Source organism: Phyllopteryx taeniolatus, chromosome 16 (genome assembly GCF_024500385.1).
Source record: "Phyllopteryx taeniolatus isolate TA_2022b chromosome 16, UOR_Ptae_1.2, whole genome shotgun sequence".
NCBI lineage: Eukaryota > Metazoa > Chordata > Actinopteri > Syngnathiformes > Syngnathidae > Phyllopteryx > Phyllopteryx taeniolatus.
Window position 1 is genome coordinate 1139131 of NC_084517.1, and position 15790 is coordinate 1154920.

The 15790-nt window shown below is 42.1% G+C and overlaps 1 long non-coding RNA gene across 1 annotated transcript in view; it reads left to right on the plus strand.

Moving 5' to 3' along the window:
• Positions 1-1340: 1340 nt before the first annotated feature.
• The window catches only part of LOC133466616 (uncharacterized), a 51832-nt gene continuing 37382 nt past the window's right edge, over positions 1341-15790 (plus strand). The window contains exon 1 of the long non-coding RNA XR_009784979.1: positions 1341-1431. This is a non-coding gene — a long non-coding RNA (uncharacterized LOC133466616). The remainder of the gene's footprint in view (positions 1432-15790) is intronic.

Here is a 15790-nt window from a genome sequence, read left to right on the forward strand (position 1 = left end):
ATAGGGACACAAGGTCTGGGCCTGCCGTTTTGTTGATCTTTTGTTGTTTGAGGATGCGTCTCACCTCCTGTTCGTGGATGGTCTACGAAGAAGTCAGAGGTGTGATTGTGGTCAGTGGTGCGTCTGGCTGGGTGTGGGGTGTGAAAGTGTCCTTTTCAAATCTGCAGTAGAAGGTGTTCAAGTCGTCGGTAGTCTTTTATTGTTCTCAGCTTGAGGGATTGGTCGCTTGTAATTGGTTAGCAATTCTAATGCATGCCAGACTGATTTAGAGTCATTAGTGGTAAACTGTTTTTCTAACTGTACTGTACTGCATAATTTCTCTTTGCAATGTTAATTTCTTTAGTCAGCTGGTTTCTAGCGTTATTATACAGGGCCCTATCCCAACTTCGATATACGTCTTCTTTAGCCCGGTGAAGTTGCTTAAGTTTGGCAGTGAACCACGGCTTGTTGTAATTGAACGTGCTAAATGACTTTGTTGGTACACACACCTCGTCACAGAAACTGATATAGGATGTGACTATGTCCATATATTCATCCACGCTGCCAGCAGAATTTTCAAAGACACTCCAGTCTGTGCAGTCTAAACAGCTTTGAAGTTCTATCTTTGCTTCGTTGGGCCACCTTTTTACTATTTCCACCGTAGGCTTTGCGCATTTAAGTTCTTGTCTGTATGTTCATATTAAGTGAATTAAGCAGTGATCAGACAAGCCCAGCGCTGCACGAGGAATGGCACGGTAGGCATTATTTAGCATTGCATAGCAGTGGTCGAAAATGTTATTTTCCCTGGTAGGACAGTCGATGTACTGCTTGTATTTCTTCAGTTTGTGGTTGAGTTTAGCTTTGTTAAAGTCCGCAAGAATAATGGGGGATGAGTCTGGGTGTTTTTTTCAATTTTGTTTACTTGTTCAGCGAGCGTTAGCCGTGCGGCATTCGTGTTATCTTGAGGAGGAATGTAAAGACTGGCGAGAATGAAAGATGCGAACTCACGAGGCGAGTAGAATGGCTTACAGTTAAAAAACAGCTTCTCTAAATCCGGGCTGCAGTGTGTGTTGACGTCGGTACACCATTTTCTGTTGATATAGAAGCATAACCCGCCGCCTTTTGTTTTCCCCGATAACTCAGTGACGCGGTCTGCCCGGTGTAGATGGAAGCCTAGAAGCATTACGGTGCAATCGGGGACACATTCACAAAGCCATGTCGGCGTAAAGCACAGGCCGGTGGAACGTGCGAAATCTTTACTGGTCTTTGTCAGAAGATGAAGCTCGTCCATTTTGCTGGGTAGGGAGGGTAGATTTGTGAGGTAGATCGACGGGAACGCCAATATGTATCCTCTCTTGCAGAGCTTCATTTGGATGCTGGCGTGCTTCCCCCTTCATCGCCTTCGCCTCCAATGCGCCATAGACTGCAGCCGCCCACCACCCCCCGCCCCCGGTGAGTAACACGAAGAAAAAACTGAGCGGATTTGGGAAAGTCGATGAAAGAAATTCCGGGATAGACTCCCTAATTTTTAACAAGTCTTCCCTTGTGTAAGTGAGTCGCGTAATGTCTCCAAAGATGAACGAAAAACACAAAAACATGGACAATAATAGAGAGCACGCAACCATCTTGAATATATATATACATACACACACACACACATATATATATATATGTATATATATATATATATATATATATATAGGCGGCACGGTGAATGACTGGTTTGCGCATCTGCCTCACATTTCTGAAGACCCAGGTTAAAATCCCGGCCCCACCTTTGTGGAGTGTGTATGTTCTCCCCGTACCTGCATAGGTTTTCCAGGTACTCCGGTTTCCTCCCACATCCCAAAAACATCGGTTAATTGAGGACTCAAAATTGTCCATAGGTGTGAATGTGAGTGTGAATGGTGATTTTTTTATGTGCCCTGCGATTGGCTGGCGACCAGGGTGTACCCCACCTTTCGCCCGAAGATGGTATGGCGTCCAGCCAGAATATACACCAAGTACTCTCCTGCCTGTCTCTCTGATCACCTTGGCTGTAGTGGTCCAGTTCTCTGGAAGCTCCTCCTGTCCACCGAGAGTCTGTCTCACCTCTTCCCGAAAAGCCACACAACAATCTTCCTTTCTCAGCTTCCACCACGTGGTTCTCTGCTCTGCCTTTGTCTTCTTAATCTTCCTACCCACCATCAGAGTAATCTTACACACCACCATCCTATGCTGTCGAGCCACACTCTCCCCTACCACTACTTTACACTCGGTAACCTCCTTCAGATTACATCGTCTGCACAAAATGTAATCCACCAGGGTCCTTCTACCTCCGCTCTTGTATGTCACCCTATGTTCCTGCCTCTTCTGGAAAAAAGTGTTCACTACAGCCATTTCCATCCTTTTTGCAAAGTCTACCACCATCTGTCACTCCAAGTTCCTTTCCTGGATCCCATACTTACCTATCACTTCTTCATCACCCGTATTTCCCTCACCAAGATTTCCATTATAATCTGCACCTATTACGACTCTCTCTGTGTCTGGGATGCTCAGAACTACTTCGTCTCGCTCCTTCCAGAATTTCTCTTTTACCTCTAGGTCACGTCCTACCTGTGGGGCATAGCTGCTAATCACATTATACATAACACCCTCAATTTCAAGTTTCAGCCTCATCACTTAATCTGATACTCTTTTCACCACCAAGACATTCTTAGCTAACTCTTTCTTAAAAATAACCCCTACTGCATTTCTCTTCCCATCTACACCATGGTAAAATAATTTAAACCCTGCCCCTAAATTTCTAGCCTTACTGCCTTTCCACCTGGTATCCTGGACACACAATATATCAACCTTTCTCCTAATCATCATATCAACCAACTCCCGAGATTTTCCTGTCATAGTCCCAATATTCAAAGTCTGCACATTCAATTATAAGCTCGATGCTTTCCTCTTCTCTTTCTGGCTAAGAACCCAGTTTCCACCTCTCCTTCATCTTCGACCCACAGTAGCTGAATTTACACCGGCGCCCTGCAGGTTAACGGTGCCGGGGGCGGACATTGTTAACCAATCCGGTATGGAATTTTTCAGATGAAGGCTCATATTTGTTTGGCAAGGTTTTAAGGTTAAGGTTTTATACCCTTCCTGACGCCACCCTCTTCATTTATCCGGGCTTGTTACTGGCCTTCAGTTTGCATTGGCTTGTGCCCGCCATAGGGGTGCCTTAGATTCCTGACAGTCTGATGAATTAAACTGTCTTTGAGTCGGCTAGTCCTGGCCCGCAGACTCCGCAGTCTCCTCCCTGATGGGAGCAGACTGAAGAGGCTGTGTGATGGCATCCCCCGCTATGCGGAGGGCTTTGCGGGTGAGGCTGGTGCTGTAAACGTCGTGCAGGGAGGGAAGAGAGGTTCCGATGATCTTCTCAGCTGCGGTGCAGGCTCCATACCACACAGTGATGCAGTTGGTCAGGATGCTCTCTATGATCCCTCTGTAGCACGAGCACATGATGGGGGTCGGGGCTCTGGCTCTTCTCAGCTTGTGCAGGAAGTAGAGATGTTGGTGAGATTTCTTGGCCAGTGATAAGGTGTTGCGGGTCCAGGAGAGGTCCTCGGTGATGTGCACTCCCAAGAACTTGGTGCTGCGCCCGCTCTCCACCGCAGCACCATTGATGTTCAAGAGAGCATGCTGGGAGTGGACTCTCCTGAAATCCACAACAATCTCCTTGGTTTTTTTTAAAGATCTAGGGAGAGATTGTTGTCCATGTACCACCTGGCCAGGTGGCTCACCTAAGTCCTGTAGTCTGTCTCGTCCCCGTTGCTCATGAGACCCACCTCACTCGAGGCTTGCTGGCGTTTATCCCAACTAACTTTGGGCAAGAGGCAGGCTACACTCTGAACTGGTCGCCAACCACATATAGCCAAACAACCATTCACACTCACATTCACACCTATGGGCAATTTATAGTCTTCAATCAACCTACCACGCATGTTATTGGGATGTGGGAGGAAACCGGAGTATCCATCCATCCATTTTCAGAGCCGCTTCTCCTCACTAGGGTCATGGGCATGCTGGAGCCTATCCCAGCTATCATCAGGCAGGAGGCGGGGTATACCCTGAACTCATTCTGAGAAGGGGGGTGCTATCGGGGTGCTCTGGGAGTATGTGGTACCGGACCCCCTGATGCAGGCTGTTTGGTCCCTGCATGACCAGTGTCAGAGTTTTGTCCGCAGTAAGTTGGATTTGTTTCCAATGGACTCTGCCAAGGCGGCCCTTTGTCAACAGTTACCTTTATGGACAGAATTTCTATGCACAGCCAAGGTGTTGAGGGTGTCCGGTTTGGCGACATCAGTATTACGTCCCTTGCATTTTACAGATGATGTGGTTATGATGGCTTCATCAAGCGGTGATCAAAAAATCTTGCTGGAGGGGTACGCAGCTGACTGTGAAGCGGCTGGGATGAAAATCAGCACCTCCAAATCTGAGATTGTGGTCCTCAGTCGGAAAAAGGTGAAATGCCCCCTCCGGGTCGGGGAAAAGAGCCTGCCCCAAGTGGAGGAGTACAAGTATCTCGGGGTCTTGTTCACAAGTGAGGGAAGAATGGAGCAGGAGATCAACAGACGGATCGGTGCAGTGTCTGCAGTAATGTGGACTCTGTATCGTTCTGTTGTGGTGAAATTTACCAATCGATCTCTGCTCCTACCCTCCTCTATGGTCACAAGCTGTGGGTCACTGATACAAGCGGCTGAAATTAGTTGCCTCCGTAGGATATCTGCGCTCTCCCTTAGAGATGGGGTGAGGAGCTCAATCATCCGGCAGGGGCTCAGAGTTGAGCCGCTGCTCCTCCGCATCGAGAGGAGCCAGATAAGGTGGCTCAGGCATCTGGTTAGGATGCCCACTGAATGCCTCCCTGGTGAGGTGAGGGGAGGTCCAGGTATGTCCCACCAGGAGGAAGCCCCGGGGACAACCCGGGACATGCTGGATAGACTACGTCTCTTGGCTGGCCTGAGAACGCCTCGGGATCCCCCCGGAAGAGCTGGATGAAGTAGCAAGGGAAAGGGAAGTCTGGGCCTCCCTGCTCAAGTTGCTGCCCCTACGACCATATCTCAGATGAGCAGAAGAAAATGGATGGATGGATTATTATTATTATTATTACTATTAGTCCTGGTAGTAGTCATAGTAGTAGTAGTAGTAGCCGTCGTCGACGTAGTAGTAGTAGTAGTATTGTGTGCCGCTCCTGTCCAATTTGCTGCTGTTAACCGGAATTTTCCCATTGTCATCTTCTATGGATATTGTATTCCGGTCATTCCAATGTACAGTTCAGTGATATTTGACTTTTTGGTCAAATATATTTGCATTTAATCATACTGTTTGTGTGGTACAATTTATATTTTACTTGCATGTGGAATACATTTTAATTATTTAATCATTACTTAAAGGACCTACAGCGTCCAAATGGCCCGTATCAATGTACTTGTATTCTGTCGCCGACATCAGCATGCTCACGCAGGTTTCAATTTAAATGTGGGCGGGCTAAAATCTGGCTGGAAAATTAAATATGTGTATGACATTGGAAACAGACTTACAATTACTACCTAGTCTATTTTGGGGGAATTTTGTTTCTGAAGACATCATTTTTAAGTCCAGAAATATGTAATAAGTGCCAATGTTTGCAGTATTACATAGGTCCGTTAATTAGAGCCCCCACCCCCACCCCCGCCCCCAAAGGGCAGTGTTAATGTTAAAAAAAATTTACAGTGGCAATCAAAGACAGTTTGCTTATTAGGAATGAAAAATATCTCGTTTTAAATGAACTCTTAGGCCTATTCTAATCTATTTTATTGCTATCATGATGTTGGAACTAGTAGTAGTCTTTTTAGGTGGTTGACCTCTTGGTGTGAAAAGTTAAAAAAAAACAAAAAACTGTTCTATTCAAATCGCTGGGTACATACCGCCACTTCTACTCCAGTGGCAATTCTCTGGCAGTAGAGGACGCCAGATATACAGTACACGTTAAAAAAAAAAAAAAAATACTGCTATGCATTGGCAAATGTTTACCACGGGATGTCACTAGCGCTACACAAACCAAAACGCAAACGCCAGTGACAAGAGATTAAAAAAAAAAAAATTGCTTTCCTCTTCTCGTTTTGATCAACTTTAACACGTGTAATTAATGAATCAACACCAGATGTAGAATTCCCTGCAGTTTTAAATGAATTTCTTTGATTTCATCAAGTGTCTTTTACAGTTGTGTATTTCACATGGTCTTTTATTGCCAAAGACAGACAAATAAAGTCTACTGAACACACGTTTGCTGCCTATCTGTCGAATTTGGTTCCATAAAAGCAGCTGTCCATAAAAAAATGTCATGACCCTCATGGAGATGAAGAGAAACCTCCAATTGATCAAAATTTTATTCTGAGGTCTCTAAAATCCGGTACATACAGTACATCCCCCAAGCTATTCACTTGCCCTTTACATTGACTGTAACAAACAATAACTGCGGTCAAGCCAGCCTCCACTCGAAAAGTAGCAGTCAAGCCAGCCGCACCTAATTTTGTTCATACTAGGCATTACGGTAATAGGTCACCAACACGCGGCGAAGCCCCCTTCAAAATAAAAGCTTCCCAATAATACGGACGTCAGTGCTCTTCGGTTTAGGAATGCAACAAGCAAAGTTAATTTGAATCTTGAAATACATTACATACATACATTAAAAAATTTACTTTATTTGATATTTTAGGACAAATAAATGGAAATGGGCTCCACTTATATAGCGCTTTGTCTACATCATCACAGTGCCCAAAGCGCTTGACAAAGCCTCACATTCACACACACATTCATAAACCAATGGGCGACTGCTGCCATGCGAGGCACTGCCAGGTCCACTGGGAGCAAATTAGGGTTCAGTGTCTTGCCCAAGGACACTTCGACATGCGAACAGTCGGACCAGGCATTCGAACCGTTCTACCTACTGAGCAAAAGCCACCCCAACATAATCCCATTGGTATCGCCAGACAAGTTCAGATCTGTGTGACAGACCACCAAGGACTCCATGAAAAGAGGTTTGATGAAGATCTGATATTGTATTTCAAAATAAAAATCTCTGAAAACTGCATATGTTGCTTTCATTACCCCTGATTGAAAAAATCTGTTAAATCTTTTTAATGAGATATCGCAACACCGGTCCAGTTCTGGGGGACACTACACCACCCCAGGTCTCCAACAAAAGAGGTCCCATCAAAATCTGATGTGGCATTTCAAAATAAAAGTCCACTGAAATTGGTGTATTTCACTGCCATGATCACGGATTTCAAAAATTCTTTAAAAAAAAACACCTAGTTGTCACAACACCAGACCAGTTTTGGGGGACACTACACTACCCGAGGTCTGCAACAAAACAGGTCCCATCAAAATCTGATGTGGCATTTCAAAATAAAAGTCCACTGAAATTGGTGTATTTCACTGTCATGATCACGGATTTCAAAAATTCTTTAAAAAAAAACGTCCTAGTTATCACAACACCAGACCAGTTCTGGGGGACACTACACAACCCCAGGTCTGCAACAAAAAAGGTCCCATCAAAATCTGATGTGGCATTTCAAAATAAAAGTCCACTGAAATTGGTGTACTTCACTGTCATGATCACGGATTTCAAAAATTCTTTAAAAAAAAACTCCTAGTTGTCACAACACCAGACCAGTTTTGGGGGACACTACACTACCCGAGGTCTGCAACAAAACAGGTCCCATCAAAATCTGATGTGGCATTTCAAAATAAAAGTCCACTGAAATTGGTGTATTTCACTGTCATGATCACGGATTTCAAAAATTCTTTAAAAAAAAACGTCCTAGTTATCACAACACCAGACCAGTTCTGGGGGACACTACACCACCCCAGGTCTGCAACAAAAGAGGTCCCATCAAAATCTGATGTGGGATTTCAAAATAAAAGTCCACTGAAATTGGTATATTTCACTGCCATGATCACGGATTTCAAAAACTCTTTAAAAAAAAAACTCCTAGTTATCAGAACACCAGACCAGTTCTGGGGGACACTAAACCACCCCAGGTCTCCAACAAAAGAGGTCCCATCAAAATCTGATGTGGCATTTCAAACTAAAAGTCCAATGAAATTGGTGTATTTCACTTCCATGATCACGGATTTCAAAATTCTTTAAAAAAAACCTCCGAGTCATCACAACACCAGACCAGTTCTGGGGGAAACTACACTACCCCAGGTCTGCAACAAAACAGGTCCCATCAAAATCTGATGTGGCATTTCAAAATAAAAGTCCACTGAAATTGGTGTGTTTCACTGTCATGATCACGGATTTCACAAATTCTTTTAAAAAAAACTCCTAGTTATCACAACACCAGACCAGTTCTGGGGGAGACTAAACCCCCCAAGATCTGCAACAAAAGAGGTCCCATCAAAATCTGATATGGCATTTCAAAATAAAAGTCCACTGAAATTGGTGTATTTCACTGCCATGATCACGGATTTCAAAAATTCTTTTTAAAAAAACTCCTAGTTATCACAACACCAGACCAGTTCTGGGGGACACTACACCACCCCAGGTCTATAACAAAAGAGATCCCATCAAAATCTGATGTGGCATTTCAAAATAAAAGTCCACTGAAATTGGTATATTTCACTGCCATGATCACGGATTTCAAAAACTCTTTAAAAAAAACACTCCTAGTTATCAGAACACCAGACCAGTTCTGGGGGACACTAAACCACCCCAGGTCTGCAACAAAACAGGTCCCATCAAAATCTGATTTGGCATTTCAAAATAAAAGTCCAATGAAATTGGTGTATTTCACTGCCATGATCAAGGATTTCAAAAATTCTTTTAAAAAAACCTCCTAGTTATCACAACACCAGACCAGTTCTGGGGGACACTACACTACCCCAGGTCTGCAACAAAAGAGGTCCCATCAAAATCTGATGTAGCATTTCAAAATAAAAGTCCAATGAAATTGGTGTATTTCACTGCCATGATCACGGATTTCAAAAATTCTTTAAAAAAAAACTCCTAGTTATCACAACACCAGACCGGTTCTGGGGGACACTACACCACCCCAGGTCTGCAACAAAAGAGGTCCCATCAAAATCTGATGTGGCATTTCAAACTAAAAGTCCACTGAAATTGGTATATTTCACTGTCATGATCACGGATTTCAAAAATTCATGAAAAAAAACGTCCTAGTTATCACAACAGCAGACCAGTTCTGAGGGACACTACACTACCACAGGTCTCCAACAAAAGAGGTCCCATCAAATCTGATGTGGCATTCCAAAATAAAAGTCCAATGAAATTGGTGTATTTCACTTCCATGATCACGGATTTCAAAATTCTTTAAAAAAAACCTCCGAGTCATCACAACACCAGACCAGTTCTGGGGGACACTACACCACCCCAGGTCTGCAACAAAACAGGTCCCATCAAAATCTGATGTGGCATTTCAAAATAAAAGTCCACTGAAATTGGTGTGTTTCACTGTCATGATCACGGATTTCACAAATTCTTTTAAAAAAAACTCCTAGTTATCACAACACCAGACCAGTTCTGGGGGACACTACACCACCCCAGGTCTGCAACAAAAGAGGTCCCATCAAAATCTGATGTGGCATTTCAAAATAAAAGTCCACTGAAATTGGTATATTTCACTGCCATGATCACGGATTTCAAAAACTCTTTAAAAAAAAAAACTCCTAGTTATCAGAACACCAGATCAGTTCTGGGGGACACTAAACCACCCCAGGTCTGCAACAAAACAGGTCCCATCAAAATCTGATTTGGCATTTCAAAATAAAAGTCCAATGAAATTGGTGTATTTCACTGCCATGATCAAGGATTTCAAAAATTCTTTTAAAAAAACCTCCTAGTTATCACAACACCAGACCAGTTCTGGGGGACACTACACCACCCCAGGTCTGCAACAAAAGAGGTCCCATCAAAATCTGATGTGGCATTTCAAAATAAAAGTCCAATGAAATTGGTGTATTTCACTGCCATGATCACGGATTTCAAAAATTTTTAAAAAAAAACTCCTAGTTATCACAACACCAGACCGGTTCTGGGGGACACTACACCACCCCAGGTCTGCAACAAAAGAGGTCCCATCAAAATCTGATGTGGCATTTCAAAATAAAAGTCCACTGAAATTGGTATATTACACTGCCATGATCACGGATTTCAAAAACTCTTTAAAAAAAAAACTCCTAGTTATCACAACACCAGACCAGTTCTGGGGGACACTACATCACCCCAGGTCTGCAACAAAACAGGTCCCATCAAAATCTGATGTGGCATTTCAAACTAAAAGTCCACTGAAATTGGTATATTTCACTGTCATGATCACGGATTTCAAAAATTCATTTAAAAAAAACGTCCTAGTTATCACAACACCAGACCAGTTCTGAGGGACACTACACTACCCCAGGTCTGCAACAAAACAGGTCCCATCAAAATCTGATGTGGCATTTCAAAATAAAAGTCCACTGAAATTGGTGTACTTCACTGTCATGATCACGGATTTCAAAAATTCTTTAAAAAAAAACTCCTAGTTGTCACAACACCAGACCAGTTTTGGGGGACACTACACTACCCGAGGTCTGCAACAAAACAGGTCCCATCAAAATCTGATGTGGCATTTCAAAATAAAAGTCCACTGAAATTGGTGTATTTCACTGTCATGATCACGGATTTCAAAAATTCTTTAAAAAAAAACTCCTAGTTATCACAACACCAGACCAGTTCTGGGGGACACTACACCACCCCAGGTCTGCAACAAAAGAGGTCCCATCAAAATCTGATGTGGGATTTCAAAATAAAAGTCCACTGAAATTGGTATATTTCACTGCCATGATCACGGATTTCAAAAACTCTTTAAAAAAAAAACTCCTAGTTATCAGAACACCAGACCAGTTCTGGGGGACACTAAACCACCCCAGGTCTCCAACAAAAGAGGTCCCATCAAAATCTGATGTGGCATTTCAAACTAAAAGTCCAATGAAATTGGTGTATTTCACTTCCATGATCACGGATTTCAAAATTCTTTAAAAAAAACCTCCGAGTCATCACAACACCAGACCAGTTCTGGGGGAAACTACACTACCCCAGGTCTGCAACAAAACAGGTCCCATCAAAATCTGATGTGGCATTTCAAAATAAAAGTCCACTGAAATTGGTGTGTTTCACTGTCATGATCACGGATTTCACAAATTCTTTTAAAAAAAACTCCTAGTTATCACAACACCAGACCAGTTCTGGGGGAGACTAAACCCCCCAAGATCTGCAACAAAAGAGGTCCCATCAAAATCTGATATGGCATTTCAAAATAAAAGTCCACTGAAATTGGTGTATTTCACTGCCATGATCACGGATTTCAAAAATTCTTTTTAAAAAAACTCCTAGTTATCACAACACCAGACCAGTTCTGGGGGACACTACACCACCCCAGGTCTGCAACAAAAGAGATCCCATCAAAATCTGATGTGGCATTTCAAAATAAAAGTCCACTGAAATTGGTATATTTCACTGCCATGATCACGGATTTCAAAAACTCTTTAAAAAAAAAACTCCTAGTTATCAGAACACCAGACCAGTTCTGGGGGACACTAAACCACCCCAGGTCTGCAACAAAACAGGTCCCATCAAAATCTGATTTGGCATTTCAAAATAAAAGTCCAATGAAATTGGTGTATTTCACTGCCATGATCAAGGATTTCAAAAATTCTTTTAAAAAAACCTCCTAGTTATCACAACACCAGACCAGTTCTGGGGGACACTACACTACCCCAGGTCTGCAACAAAAGAGGTCCCATCAAAATCTGATGTAGCATTTCAAAATAAAAGTCCAATGAAATTGGTGTATTTCACTGCCATGATCACGGATTTCAAAAATTCTTTAAAAAAAAACTCCTAGTTATCACAACACCAGACCGGTTCTGGGGGACACTACACCACCCCAGGTCTGCAACAAAAGAGGTCCCATCAAAATCTGATGTGGCATTTCAAAATAAAAGTCCACTGAAATTGGTATATTACACTGCCATGATCACGGATTTCAAAAATTCATTAAAAAAAACGTCCTAGTTATCACAACACCAGACCAGTTCTGAGGGACACTACACTACCCCAGGTCTCCAACAAAAGAGGTCCCATCAAATCTGATGTGGCATTTCAAAATAAAAGTCCAATGAAATTGGTGTATTTCACTTCCATGATCACGGATTTCAAAATTCTTTAAAAAAAACCTCCGAGTTATCACAACACCAGACCAGTTCTGGGGGACACTACACCACCCCAGGTCTGCAACAAAACAGGTCCCATCAAAATCTGATGTGGCATTTCAAAATAAAAGTCCACTGAAATTGGTGTACTTCACTGTCATGATCACGGATTTCAAAAATTCTTTAAAAAAAAACTCCTAGTTGTCACAACACCAGACCAGTTCTGGGGGACACTACACCACCCGAGGTCTGCAACAAAACAGGTCCCATCAAAATCTGATGTGGCATTTCAAAATAAAAGTCCACTGAAATTGGTGTATTTCACTGTCATGATCACGGATTTCAAAAATTCTTTAAAAAAAAACTCCTAGTTATCACAACACCAGACCAGTTCTGGGGGACACTACACCACCCCAGGTCTGCAACAAAAGAGGTCCCATCAAAATCTGATGTGGCATTTCAAAATAAAAGTCCACTGAAATTGGTATATTACACTGCCATGATCACGGATTTCAAAAATTCATTAAAAAAAACGTCCTAGTTATCACAACACCAGACCAGTTCTGAGGGACACTACACTACCCCAGGTCTCCAACAAAAGAGGTCCAATCAAATCTGATGTGGCATTTCAAAATAAAAGTCCAATGAAATTGGTGTATTTCACTTCCATGATCACGGATTTCAAAATTCTTTAAAAAAAACCTCCGAGTTATCACAACACCAGACCAGTTCTGGGGGACACTACACCACCCCAGGTCTGCAACAAAACAGGTCCCATCAAAATCTGATGTGGCATTTCAAAATAAAAGTCCACTGAAATTGGTGTACTTCACTGTCATGATCACGGATTTCAAAAATTCTTTAAAAAAAAACTCCTAGTTGTCACAACACCAGACCAGTTCTGGGGGACACTACACCACCCGAGGTCTGCAACAAAACAGGTCCCATCAAAATCTGATGTGGCATTTCAAAATAAAAGTCCACTGAAATTGGTGTATTTCACTGTCATGATCACGGATTTCAAAAATTCTTTAAAAAAAAACTCCTAGTTATCACAACACCAGACCAGTTCTGGGGGACACTACACCACCCCAGGTCTGCAACAAAAGAGGTCCCATCAAAATCTGATGTGGCATTTCAAAATAAAAGTCCACTGAAATTGGTATATTTCACTGCCATGATCACGGATTTCAAAAACTCTTTAAAAAAAAAACTCCTAGTTATCAGAACACCAGACCAGTTCTGGGGGACACTAAACCACCCCAGGTCTCCAACAAAAGAGGTCCCATCAAAATCTGATGTGGCATTTCAAAATAAAAGTCCAATGAAATTGGTGTATTTCATTGCGATGATCACGGATTTCAAAAATTCTTTAAAAAAAACCTCCTAGTTATCAGAACACCAGACCAGTTCTGGGGGACACTACACCACCCCAGGTCTGCAACAAAAGAGGTCCCATCAAATCTGATGTGGCATTTCAAAATAAAAGTCCAATGAAATTGGTGTATTTCACTTCCATGATCACGGATTTCAAAATTCTTTAAAAAAAACTCCGAGTTATCACAACACCAGACCAGTTCTGGGGGAGACTACACCCCCCAAGATCTGCAACAAAAGAGGTCCCATCAAAATCTGATATGGCATTTCAAAATAAAAGTCCACTGAAATTGGTGTATTTCACTGCCATGATCACGGATTTCAAAAGTTCTTTAAAAAAAACCTAGTTATCACAACACCAGACCAGTTCTGGGGAACACTACACCACCCCAGGTCTGCAACAAAAGAGGTCCCATCAAAATCTGATGTGGCATTTCAAAATAAAAGTCCACTGAAATTGGTGTATTTCACTGACATGATCACGGATTTCAAAAACTCTTTATAAAGAAAAACTCCTAGTTATCAGAACACCAGACCAGTTCTGGGGGACACTAAACTACCCCAGGTCTCCAACAAAAGAGGTCCCATCAAAATCTGACTTGGCATTTCAAAATAAAAGTCCACTGAAATTGGTGTATTTCATTGCCATGATCACGGATTTCAAAAATTCTTTAAAAAAAAACTCCTAGTTATCACAACACCAGACCAGTTCTGGGGGACACTACACCACCCCAGGTCTGCAACAAAACCGGTCCCATCAAAATCTGATGTGGCATTTCAAACTAAAAGTCCACTGAAATTGATATATTTCACTGTCATGATCACGGATTTCAAAAATTCTTAAAAAAAAACCTCCTAGTTATCACAACACCAGACCAGTTCTGAGGGACACTACACTACCCCAGGTCTCCAACAAAAGAGATCCCATCAAATCTGATGTGGCATTTCAAAATAAAAGTCCAATGAAATTGGTGTATTTCACTGCCATGTTCACGGATTTCAAAATTCTTTAAAAAAAAAAACTCCGAGTTATCACAACACCAGACCAGTTCTGGGGGACACTACACCCCCCCCAGGTCTCCAACAAAAGAGGTCCAATCAAAATCTGATGTGGCATTTCAAAATAAAAGTCCACTGAAATTGGTGTATTTTATTGCCATGATCACGGATTTCAAAAATTCTTAAAAAAAAACCTCCTAGTTATCACAACACCAGACCCGTTCTGGGGGACACTACACCACCACAGGTCTGCAACAAAAGAGGTCCCATTAAAATCTGATGTGGCATTTCAAAATAAAAGTCCACTGAAATTGGTGTATTTCACTGCCATGATCACGGATTTCAAAAATTATTTTAAAAAAAACTCCTAGTTATCACAACACCAGACCAGTTCTAGGGGACACTACACCACCCCAGGTCTCCAACAAAAGAGGTTCCATCAAAATCTGATGTGGCATTTCAAAATAAAAGTCCAATGAAATTGGTGTATTTCATTGCCATGATCACGGATTTCAAAAATTCTTTAAAAAAAAACTCCTAGTTATCACAACACCAGACCGGTTCTGGGGGACACTACACCACCCCAGGTCTGCAACAAAACAGGTCCCATCAAAATCTGATGTGGCATTTCAAAATAAAAGTCCACTGAAATTGGTATATTACACTGCCATGATCACGGATTTCAAAAACTCTTTTAAAAAAAACTCCTAGTTATCACAACACCAGACCAGTTCTGGGGGACACTACACCACCCTAGGTCTGCAACAAAACAGGTCCCATCAAAATCTGATGTGGCATTTCAAACTAAAAGTCCACTGAAATTGGTATATTTCACTGCCATGATCACGGATTTCAAAAATTCTTTAAAAAAAAACTCCTAGTTATCAGAACACCAGACCAGTTCTGGGGGACACTACACCACCCCAGGTCTGCAACAAAAGAGGTCCCATCAAAATCTGATGTGGCATTTCAAACTAAAAGTCCACTGAAATTGGTATATTTCACTGTCATGATCACGGATTTCAAAAATTCTTAAAAAAAAAACTCCTAGTTATCACAACACCAGACCAGTTCTGGGGGACACTACACCACCCCAGGTCTCCAACAAAAGAGGTCCCATCAAAATCTGATGTGGCATTTCAAAATAAAAGTCCACTGAAATTGGTGTATTTCACTGCCATGATCACGGATTTCAAAAATTCTTTTAAAAAAA